This window comes from Delphinapterus leucas, chromosome 12 (genome assembly GCF_059928025.1).
Source record: "Delphinapterus leucas isolate spDelLeu-1000000601 "Yukka" chromosome 12, BTC_Dleu_Yukka2, whole genome shotgun sequence".
Taxonomy (NCBI): domain Eukaryota; kingdom Metazoa; phylum Chordata; class Mammalia; order Artiodactyla; family Monodontidae; genus Delphinapterus; species Delphinapterus leucas.
This window is the reverse complement of record NC_143140.1, coordinates 46,292,848-46,304,889: the sequence shown is the minus strand read 5'-3', so window position 1 is coordinate 46,304,889 and position 12,042 is coordinate 46,292,848. Positions and strand designations below refer to the sequence as shown.

Sequence of the window (12,042 nt, the reverse complement as noted above, 5' to 3'; positions counted from 1 at the left end):
CCAGATGGAATAAACTGAGGCTACTTACCATCAAATATTTTCCTCCTACTTAAGGAAAAGGACAGGCAAAATAACTAAGTACTGTTAAATGTGTTAAGGAAAATGTTTCACACATAAAAACAAATAAAAAAGGCAACATGAAACCATGCAAGACTTCTCAGACAGGAATCAGTCAATGATGCTGTGTATCTCTGGGCTCCTGAATACAAGCATGGTCTGTTTTCTAACTCAAAAATATAATGAAAGGATTTAATTAACTTAAAGATCTAACAGAGGACACTGTTAGAATTGGTTTGGGAAATAAACCGTGCTCTCATGCAAAGAATGTTATTTAACTATTCTGCTCTAAGAATGATCTGTGGAGATTCCCTATGACTCCGTGCAAGTTTGGTCCTAAAATTTAACCTGTGAGAAACCCAGGCGGGTTTAGGAAATGGGATCCCAAGAAGGCAGTGACATGTCTTAGCTTGGCATGTACGGAAGACTCATCTGTCAGGCTTTGCAACCAAGCCTAAGTGAGATTTAAGAGTAAGACATGTCAAAGTAAAACTCTTAAGTCACTTTGTTATAAAGCAGAAACTAACACACCACTATAAAGCAATTATACTCCAATAAAGATGTTAAAAAAAATAAAATAATAAAATAAATTTTTAAAAAAAGGAACTGAAGAGAAAAAAACAAAAAAGAACCCTCTTAAGGACCATTAATCACACCCTCATGACTTCAGATACAGTCATACAACATATGCTTATGTAGGTCTGGTCTTTATTCTTCATCAGAGGTATTAGCATCCTACTTCAACAGCCTATAGGAGGAATTGTTTCAAAAGTGGGGCAATCATGGTCCAGCCCATTCATTGTTCTAAGTAATTAAATAGTACAGATGTGGCTATGAAATTTTTGCTATTCTTGAACACAAATAAACAGATGGCCAGTGAAGAAATAAGATCAGTTTTACAGCTGAGAATATACCATATTCCACTTCCAGTTTCTGAATGTCAAAGCTTGAGAGATAAATCCAAGAATACAACTGGTAACCAGAATAGGAAAATTATTTTTATTTCATTTGTTTGCTATACTCTAACTGTTAAGAAGTAGGAATAATGAGAAGTAATGCCTAGCAGAGCACCAAGTACTCAGTGGGTATTTAATAAATATTAGTTGGATGACTAAAAGAGGCCATTACTCAAACAATGACTAGCACACTGAAGATCCAGGTATCTCTTCTTTAAATCACAAATGCCCTAAGTTGGAAAGCGAAGGTACCACTTCTGTATATAGGTGGAATGCTTTCTGCCTTGGGCCCACAGTGATACTGACTCCTTTTTTTATTCCCTATAACAGGCTCTGCTCTGAACAGTTAATGTAGTAAAAGATTTTGGCACAGACATCACATTTATCATGGATTCCAGCCATGAGGGAGTAACCTAGAAAACCAGACAGAATATATGAAACAACTGTTTTCAGACACTGGACAACTGGCAGCACAGAACTTAATTCCTGAGAAGACTGAAACAAGTGAGGCAAGCCCTATGATTGCCTGAACTTATTGCTAGGAGGCAGCTTCCAAGCCACAGCACAGAGAAGGGGGAGCTCAGAAGATGGTAGTCACATTGAGTCAAAGGGTAGAGATCAGTATTCAGGGAGGCCAAGATGGCTAGATTTGGTGGGGCAGCACACCTGGGAGGAAGGGGCAGCACACCTGGGAGGCGGGAGCAGCACACCTGGGAGGAAGGGGCAGCACAGAGGTCCCCTAGAGTCAGGTTGAGTTCTGATCTGTGTGACAGCAGACTACCTGAAGTTGGGAAGAGAAGCACCAGAAAGCAGTTGGTCTAAGAAGTCCCAGAGCTCTACAGGGCTAGGGATAGTTCATGTTTCCACCAACAAAAATGGCAGTGATTCATTAATAATACACATGGCATCAGAAAAAAATCCTCATTAGAGTATCACCTTAGTACTGGCGCTAAATCATCCCTAATCTAACAACTGCTCCAGACCCACCCTAACGAAGCCTAAAAGATGGCTTCAAAATGATACAACTAAGTGCCAGTAACTTAACTGCATGCCAGAACAAAGTCCAGCACTACTTAAACAAGTACAACAAAATCTATCACCCAAACAATATATGTCTGATATCCAAGCAAAAACCATCAGGCAGGCAAACGAAGAAGAAATTATGACCCATAACCAGCACAAAAATCAATCAATAGAAACAGACCCAGAAATGACAAGAGATGACGGAATTAGCAGATAAGAGCATTAAACAAGTTATTATACTGGCATAGCTTCTTTAGAAAATAGTTTGGCAGTTTCTTAAAAGGTTAAACATAGAGTTACAATATGACCCGGCAATTCCACTCCTAGGCATATACTCAAGAGAAATAAAACTGTATGTCCACACAAAAACTTGTACACAAGTGTTCATAGCAGCATTATAAATAATAGTTAAAAAGTAGAAACAATCCGAATGTCCATCAACTGATGCATGAGTAAAATGTGGAATTATCCATACAATGGAATATTATTCAGCAATAAAAAGAATGAAGTACTGATACATGCTACAACATGGATGAACCTTGAAACCATTATGCTAAGTGAAAGAAAATAGTCATAAAAGACCATATATTATATGACTCCATTTATATGAAGTGTCCTGAATAATCAAATGTACAGAGGCAGAATGTAGATTAGTGGTTGACCAGAGAGGAGTAGGACAACATGGGGAGGGACTGCTAATGGGTACAGAATTTCTTTGCGGGGTGATGAAAATTTTCTAAAACTTGATTGTGGCAATGGTTGCACAACTCTGTTTATATACTAAAATCCATTGATTTCTACACTTTAAGTGGATAAATTATATACCAGTGTGCAATATGCCTCAACAAAGCTGTTAAAAAGTTATTATAAACATACTCCATGTAGTAGGAAGGCAGAGCAAAAGGAAGTGGAGAAATGATAGATACAAAGCAAACAAATCCAGTGGCACTTCCAGTGAAGAAAAACATAAGATCTCAAATAAAAAATATACTGGTTGGGATTAATAGCAGATTAGACATTGCAGAAGATCAGTAAACTTTAAGACACAACAATAGAAACTATCCAAAATGAAGCGGAGAGAGAGAAAAAGATGGAAAAACAAATTAACAGAGTATCAGTGAACAGAGTATCAGTGACCTGTGGGACCATATTAAGCTGTCAATACATGAAATCGGGGTCGAAAAGAGGAGAGAGGGAAAGGGCAGGAAAAATAATTTTAAAATAATGGCTAAATTTTTAAAAATTTTGATTAAAAACTATAATCCCACAGATCCAAGAAAATTTAACAAACCCTAAATAGAATAAATATAAGGGAAACCACACAAAAGTACACCATATCAGAGCTAGCAATAAAGAAAAAAATTAAAAACAGAAAAAAAGACACATTAAAAAGAATAAAGAAAGAACAAGAGCAAACTGCTTTTCAGAAACTATTTTAAGACAGGAGACAATGAATGAACATCCTTAACAAAGGAGGGAGAAAAGCTGTCATCCTAGAATTCTATACCTAGTAAAAATGAAGATAATATAAGACTTATTCAGACAAACAGAAGCTGGGAGAGTTCACTGCCAGCAGAGCTGCACTGTAAGAAATGTTAAAAGAAAGTTCATCAAGCAAAAAGAAAATGACACCATACAGATGGACATTTGAATTTAAACAAAGGAATGAAGAGGCAAAAATTATCAATACTTGGGTAAATACGAAGGATTTTTTTCTCATTTTCAATCTTTTTAAAAGGTAATGACTATTTAAAGCAAAATAACAATATTATGGGGTTTACAACATACATAGAAGGGAGAAAGGCACTTTATTGTTTCAAGGATCGTACACTCTATGTAAAGTGGTATATTTGAAGATTGACTGTAGTCAGTTAAAGATGTACAAACCCTACAGCAACCGTTATAAAATAACAATGAGGTACAGCTAAAAAGCCAAGGGTAGAGATAATAGGGATTCATTTAAACAACAACAACTCAACTCTAAAGAAGGCAGGCAAGAGGGGAAAGGACACAAAGAACATATAGGAAAATAGAAAACTAATTACAGCATGGTAGCTTTAAACCCAGACAAGTCATAATTACATTATATGAAATGGTCTTTTTAAAAAACTCTCCAAATAAAAGGCAAAGATTGTCAGATTGGATCAAACAACAGCAATAACAAAAACAAGACCCAACTACATGCTATCTACATACATATAGAAAGATTAAATACAAAGACACAGATAGGCTAAAAGTATAAGGAGTGAAAAAAGCTGTATCACACAAACACTAATCAAAAGAAAGCTGAAGTAACTATATTAATACCAGCTCAAAAAATATTGGGGTGGGATGAACTGGGAGATTGGGATTGACATATATACACTATTGATACTATGTATAAAATAGATAACTAATGAGAACCTACTGTATATAGCATAGGGAACTCTAATCAATGCTCTGTGGTGACCTAAATGGGAAGGAAATCCAACAAAGGGGATATATGTATATGTATAGCCGATTCACTTTGCCGTACAGTAGAAACTAACACAACATTGTAAAGGAACTATACTCCAATAAAAATTTTTAAAAAATATATATTGTGGGGCTTCCCAGGTGGTGCAGTGGTTGAGAGTCCGCCTGCCGATGCAGGGGACATGGGTGCGTGCCCCGGTCCGGGAAGATCCCACATGCCGCGGAGCGGCTGGGCCCGCGAGCCACGGCCACTGAGCCTGCGCGTCCGGAGCCTGTGCTCCTCAACGGGAGAGGCCACAACAGTGAGAGGCCCGCGTACCGCAAAAAAAAAAAAAAAATATATATATATATATATATATATATAGTGAGGATGAAGAGGGACATTCCATAATAACAAAGGAGTCAACGTTTCAAGAGGATATAATAACCTTAAATGTTTATTTGCCAGTAATAGAATTTCAAAATACTAGAAGCAAAAACAGATAGACCTGAAAAGAGGAGACAAGCCCACAACTACAGCTGGATATTTCAAAAATTTTTTCACAGCAATTGACAGAACAAGAGGTCCAAAATGAAGCTGACCATCTTGATCTAATTGGCAATTATAGAACACACCAGTCAAAATAGCATATAACATTCTTTTCAAGCACACATTAAACATTCACCAAGAGAGATCGTATTCTAGGCCATGAAACAACTCGCAATAAATTTTAAAAGGACTGAAATCATACCAAGTAGTTTCTCTGACCACAAAAGGATTAAGAAAACAATAATAGAACGATTTCTGGAAAATCCTCCAAACACTTGGAAATTTAAAAATTCACTTCTAAATAAACTATATAGGTCAAAGAAGAAATCACAAGGTAAATTAGAATATAGTTTGAACCGAGTGTAAAAACAAACAGACATTGTTAGATACAGCTAAAGCAGGTGTTAGCAAGAAATTTATTATCTTTTAATGTTTATATTAGGAAAGAAGAAAAGTCTCAAATAAATGATCTAAGCTTCCATCTTAAGTTATCAGAAAAAGAGCAAATTAAACCTACAAGCAAAAGGAAACAAATAATAAAGAGCAGAAAGTATGGAACATAAAAGCAACAGAGAAAAATCAGTGATACCAAATGCTGATTCTTTGAGAAGAGCAATAATATCATATGACTCTGCCCAGACTAATAAAAAGAGAAAGATGAGACAAATTATCAACACCAGGAATGAAAACAAAAACACTACAGATCATACATGTATTAAAAGGATAATAATGGAATAGTATAAACACCTTTATGCTCAAAAATTTGACAAGTCAGATGAAGTGGACAAATTTATGAAAAGACACAAACTATCAAAACTCACTCAAGAAAAAAGAGAAAAGCCAATAATAGCAACTCTGTCTATTAGATAAATTAAATTAGTAGTTAAAAACCTCACAAAGAAAACTCCAGGCTCTGAAGGATTCACTGGTGAATTCCGCCAAACATTTTAGGAAAAGATAATACAAATTCTACCAGAAAGCAGAAGAGGGAACAATTTCCAACTCATTTTACAAGATTACCATTACCCTGATACCAAAATCAGACAAAGATAGTATAAGAAACTTACAGATCAATATCTCTCATCATAACAGAGACAAAAATTCTTAACAAAATTTACCTTTCTGTGTTGCTAGAGACTCTAGCAACAAAGATAACATATCATGACCAAGTGGGATTTAACTCAGGAATGCAAGGTTGGTTTAACATTGAAAATCAATGTATTGCATCATATTAAAAGACTAAAAATGAAAAACCATAAAATCATCTCAATAAATGTGGGAAAAGCATCAGATAAAATTCAATATCCAATCATGATTTTTAAAAAGAAAAAAAAACTCAAAAGAATAGTAAAAAGCCAAACAATTCTGAAAAAGAACTAATTTGGAAGGCTTATACTGTCTGATTTCAAGACTTATTATAAAGCCACAGTAATAAAGACAGTATGGTATTGGTATAAGATATGTACATCAATAAAACAGAAAAAAAGAGTCCAGAAATACACTAAGGTGGTAGCTCAATGGATAAATTAACAATACATTAAAACTAACTCCAAATGGATCAGAGACTTAAAATTAACAGCTAAAACTATGTACCTCGTTGAAAAAAACACAGAGAGAAAAACCATCATGATTAGACAAAAATTTCTTACAACAGAAAATGCACAAACTGGACTTGCCCAAAATTAAAAACTTGTTCTTCAAAAGACACTGTTAAGAAAATGAGCAAGCAATCAGAGACAGGAAAAAAACTGCAAATTTTATTTCTGAAAAAAAAATTGTATTAAAAAATATAAGGAACTCTTGTAACTGAATAGTATAAACACAAATATTCCTAGTTCTAAAAACGGCCAAAGATCTCAACAGACACTTGAGCAAAGAAGAAATACAAATAAACACATGAAAAGATGCTTAACATTATTAATTAAGCAAATGCAAATTAAAACTATGGGATATCTACCATTACACACTTAGTACATTCTGCAATGGATAAAAGTAAAATAACTGACAATTAAATGATGGAAAGGATGGGAAATAACTAGAATTCTCAAACTTGGCTGGTTTGGTGTCTGGCAGTTTGGCAGTTTCTCATAAAGGTGCATACGCTATACATAATCCTATTCCCTAGCTATTTACCCCAAATAAATGAAAACATGTTCCTCAAAAAGACTTGAACATGAATATTCCTAGCAGCTTTATTCATAATAGTAAAAAAAAAAAAAAAAAAAAAAAACACTGGAAACAACTCAAACGTCCAATGTCCATCTACTGGTAAATGGATAAAATATTATGCTATATTTATATAATGGAATATTCACACAATGGAATACTTCTTAGCAATTAAAAGGAATGAACCACTGATAAAAGACAGGAATGAATCTCAAATGCACTATGCTAAATGAAAGGAGCTAACACAAAAGGCTATATACAGTATGACTGTTTATATAAAATTCTAGAAAAAGCAAAAAGCAGGCTCAGATGTTGCTAGGGGACAGGAGTAGGGGCAGGGGACTCAAAAAAAGGAGGAGCATGAGGGGACTTTTGGGGGTTGATAAAAATGTTTGAAATGTTTTACATCACGATTGTGATGTTAGTTACACAACTGTACACATTTATTAAAACACAAATTTTACACTTAAATTGTTAAAGTTTTAATTTATTCAAATTATACAACTCAATACATTTGATGAATTTTTTCCATGGGTGAATTTCAAACTAAATCACCATAGGTTTTTGTTTTTTAAGAGAGAATTTTATTTCAGTGTAAAATTATACAAATACTTCAAACAGCAGGATGGTAGGGAAAAAAATCTTTATCCTCCTTGGGTCACAAATTGGTGTAGGTGCGGGTGGGGAGTGGCGTTAGGGAACAGGAACAAAAAACATGAATGCGAGAAAAATGTGGGGCTTGTTCTCTGAATTGTTTGAACTGCTCTTATATGCCCACACCCTACCCCCATCCCTTATATCTACTTGTAAAGGACACAGAACGGGAAAGTATTTCTCTCTTTCAAAAACCATCCCCCGCCCCTGCCCCCTCCCCCCGCCACCAGTCCTTTATCTATTCTCTTTTCCTCTTTGACTCAGAGCACAAAGGTGAAGAGACTCAGCCTGTTAGGCTGAGAGGTCCAGTCTCATGACTCTCATCTGTACAGACTTAACACTGAATTCTCCTCTCTTAATTCTACTGCGTTTCTTGTGGGCCAAATTGCCCTGCAGCTAATTTCCTGATCAGGAGTCCCCAATTAGAAACTTAGCAATTTACAAGACTCTTAGATGCAGTCCTTTTATTTTAAAATTACAAAAAACAATAACTATAATATTAACGAATACTAAAATAAAGGGGAAAAAAACAAGGGCTCTCCAACAGGGAAATAGTTAAAAAACATTATAAATCCATCCAATCCTTGTCCTGTTAAAGTAATAATTTAAAATAGTCAACGGCTCCCCTGGTGGTGCAGTGGTTGAGAGTCCGCCTGCCGATGCAGGGAACAGGGGTTCGTGCCCCGGTCCGGGAAGATCCCACATGCCGCGGAGCGGCCGGGCCCGTGAGCCATGGCCGCTGAGCCTGCGCGTCCGGAGCCCGTGCTCCGCAACAGGAGAGGCCACAACGGTGAGAGGCCCGCTTACCGCAAAAAAAAAAAAAAAAGTCATTATGATGCCCACGTACGGATAAAAACAAAACACATAAAACAAAGAACAAACTCTCTTAATGTAGCTAAGTAAATATTTAATATGCATATGATCAAATCTGCAAGGAACTCACATAAAATAGGAGGGTTATAAAAGGTTCCCCACCCCAACATTTTTCTTCTCAAAAGTGTACAGTACATATGTGTGTGTATATATATATATATATATATATATTTTTTTTTTTTTTATACATAGTAGTTTGTACCTCTTAATCCTCTCCCCCTATCAGGTCCCCATCCCTCTCTCCACTGGTGACCACTAGTTTGTTCTCTATATCTGTGAATCTGTTTCCTTTTTGTTATATTCACTAGTTTGTTTTATTTTTTAGATTCCATATATTACATCATACAGTATTTGTCTTTGTCTGACTGTGCGTATATTTTTTAAATCCAAGGTGCACGTTTCCTGAGCTTAACGAAAGGACTCTAGCCTAGGCAACAAGCATCCCTGTGGTCAACAGTCAAGTCCTCTAGGCATGTTACCGGCACGTACGTATGTTGTCAGCCCTAAGCTACAACTGAAGAACCTGTGATGATGTGTACTGCTAAAGGGGTTTGACATGAAGAAACAGGTGAGAACAACACTGCTTCCAAATTAAGAGGTCACTTTGTTGGTCCATGTGGCTGACCCAGAAACACAAATACCTCCACCCTAAAAGTGATCCATAAAGTTATTTAGAGAGAGATACAGTGAGAACAAATTCACTTGCCTATTCTGGTACCTCTGCTTCCCTTCTTAACAAAACCACCTTCAATCTCAATACTCTATGCTCATCACCACCTTGAAAGAAATAGACAGGACAGTGTTTGGGCTAATGTTAAAACTAAAGACGGACTTCCCTGGTGGCACAGTGGTTAATGCAAAGTGCAGGAGACATGGGTTTGATCCCTGGTCCAGGAAGATCCCACATGCCATGGAGCAACTAAGCCTGTGCGCCACAACTACTGAGCCTGCACTCTAGAGCCTGTGAGCCACAACTACTGAGCCTGCGTGCTGCAACTACTGAAGCCCGTGTGCCTAGAGCCCATGCTCCACAACAAGAGAAGGCACTGCAATGAGAAGCCCACGCACTGCAGCCAAGAGCAGCCCCCGCTCACTGCAACTAGAGAGAAAGCTGCGCGCAGCAACAAAGACCCAATGCAACCAATAAATAAATAAATAAAATTACCAAAAAAAAAAACCCTAAAAAAAACCTAAAGAGATCAAGACCCAGCGCTTTACAACTCTGCCTGAGATCATTCAGCTACCAAGCAGCTGTGCCTGGCCTAGAACCCAGCCCTGTGGACACCGGGGTACTCTCCATGAATGGTGGACACTACCCCCAGTCAGCACCACCAATCCTACCCATCGCCTTCTTCCAGAACAACTCCAGGGACCTGTCTTGTCTCTAAGCCCTCACTGAAACAAAACCTTTTGGAAGTGACATGATGATTCACAATTCATTTTGGGGGAAAAGCTAAAAATAATAAGGCTCAGAGATAATCCATTTACTCAGCTTACCAGTTATAAACCACCGCTTTACTGAATATGAATTACGGTAGGCTGATCTTAAAGACATTGAAGAACAAACCTGCAATAACCTCTTCTGCATCATGTCCCCTGGTAACTGTCCATTTGGATTATGGCAAAATCTTGAGGTCCAGCGAACAGACACTCACAGCTGGAGGAAGCACTCTGGCTACTTCAGTGTTAACAAAAGGAAACACACTATACTGCTGAGCATTAACTGCCGAAGCTACTATCCTGAGGTTGAAACAAATCTGTCCAGGGAATTCAGGGCCAGGTTTCTGACCCTGGGAGGATAGAAGTAAAGGAAAAGTTAAGCTTCTTATTTTATTTTTTTTGCTCTGAGAATAGCATGCTTCTCTTCAAACGTTGAAGAACTGACGATTAGCAATGCTAAACCCTATAAAAGTATCAAGGCCAAAAGAAGAGCTTTTAAATTGTTTTCCTCTTATAAACACACACTGGAGTGGTTTTCAAATAAACCCAAAGACAGCTAAAAGGGATCCTCAATGGTACACTCTGTTCAGAACCTCTAGAGTTGGCTAGCAGGTAGGATATTTGGTTTCCTGATTTCTGTCAGGGTATTTTTGTTTCTGGATTGTGTTTTTGATGGAGAACTGCAGGAGCATCAGAAAATGGCTGGCTTTTCTTTTCTTTACCCAAGTTCTGAAAAGTTCTTTGAGTAGCCTCCTACTTTTGTTCAGACTGTGTTCCTAATCCAGTCCATGTTCCATTTCCCTCTGGAGGAAAAAAGATAATTCCCAGTTAGAATAAGCCTCTTTGGTAGAACTACTTGTAATACTAGAAAATAGGTCTGTGATAGCCAATTCTCAATCATGTTTAAGTAGGAGTGCCCATTTATCCACGCATCAAGTTTTCCAAGAGGCTGAACTAGAGATTTCACTCAACTGAAGCATTTTAAGGATGATTCTGAGTATAAAAGAGACATGCTTAAAACAGAGAAACTTAAGGTGATCTTGAGGCCAACTGGGACCACGCTTATGAAATTCTACATTACCCCTGATGAATAAAATGAGGGAACTAGATTAGAATTTCTACATATCTTTCAACTATGACATTCTATGATACTAAGGTCCTTGGAAAATGGCAGCAAATAGGATAAACAGTACTGAAGGCCAGACCTGCCATCAACTCTCAAACTGCTGTTGTCATGAACCAAGACACTGGTAATGATCAAGATTAGTTCTTCCAGGATAAGCCACTGTCAAAGAATACACATTTCAGTGCCTGCCACATAGTAGGCATCAATAAACATTTATTGAGTGAATGAATAAATTTCTCCCTTAACATCTGAAGTAAAGCATCCAGAGAACTTAATCTGTGAGCCGTTAAAGGATGTTTATATATTACTACATGTCAGGATGGCAGACAAACAAGAATATGGAGCCTCCCTTAGGCTTTGGAGACTGAGCAGAATTCATCCACAGTCACCTGGGCATCTGAATAGAGCAAGACAAACAGGGTTTGAAACAAAAGCATCTTACAATCCAATCTTCAAGACATAAAACCTTACCAGGATCAGAAAACACGGTATTAGCGAAACAAGTTTCTGATAAAGGAATGTAGGAAATATTATTCTTCTACAGTATTTCAACTAGTGATTTAAAAACAAAAACAAACAACAAACCTTTCATCTCCTAAGTATGTCCTTTTGGGTAGGAAAGACAAAACATACTATAAATTAAAGTCCAGTTCTAGGGCTTCCCTGGTGGCGCAGCGGTTGAGAATCTGCCTGCTAATGCAGAGGACATGGGTTCGAGCCCTGGTCTGGGAGGATCCCACATGCCGTGGAGCAACTGGGCCCGT

The 12,042-nt window shown here is 37.3% G+C and overlaps 1 protein-coding gene across 6 annotated transcripts in view; it reads right to left on the bottom strand.

The window, feature by feature from the left end:
• FOXO3 (forkhead box O3) overlaps positions 1-12,042 on the bottom strand; it is a 119,969-nt gene that overhangs the window by 65,532 nt on the left and 42,395 nt on the right. The window lies entirely within an intron of this gene.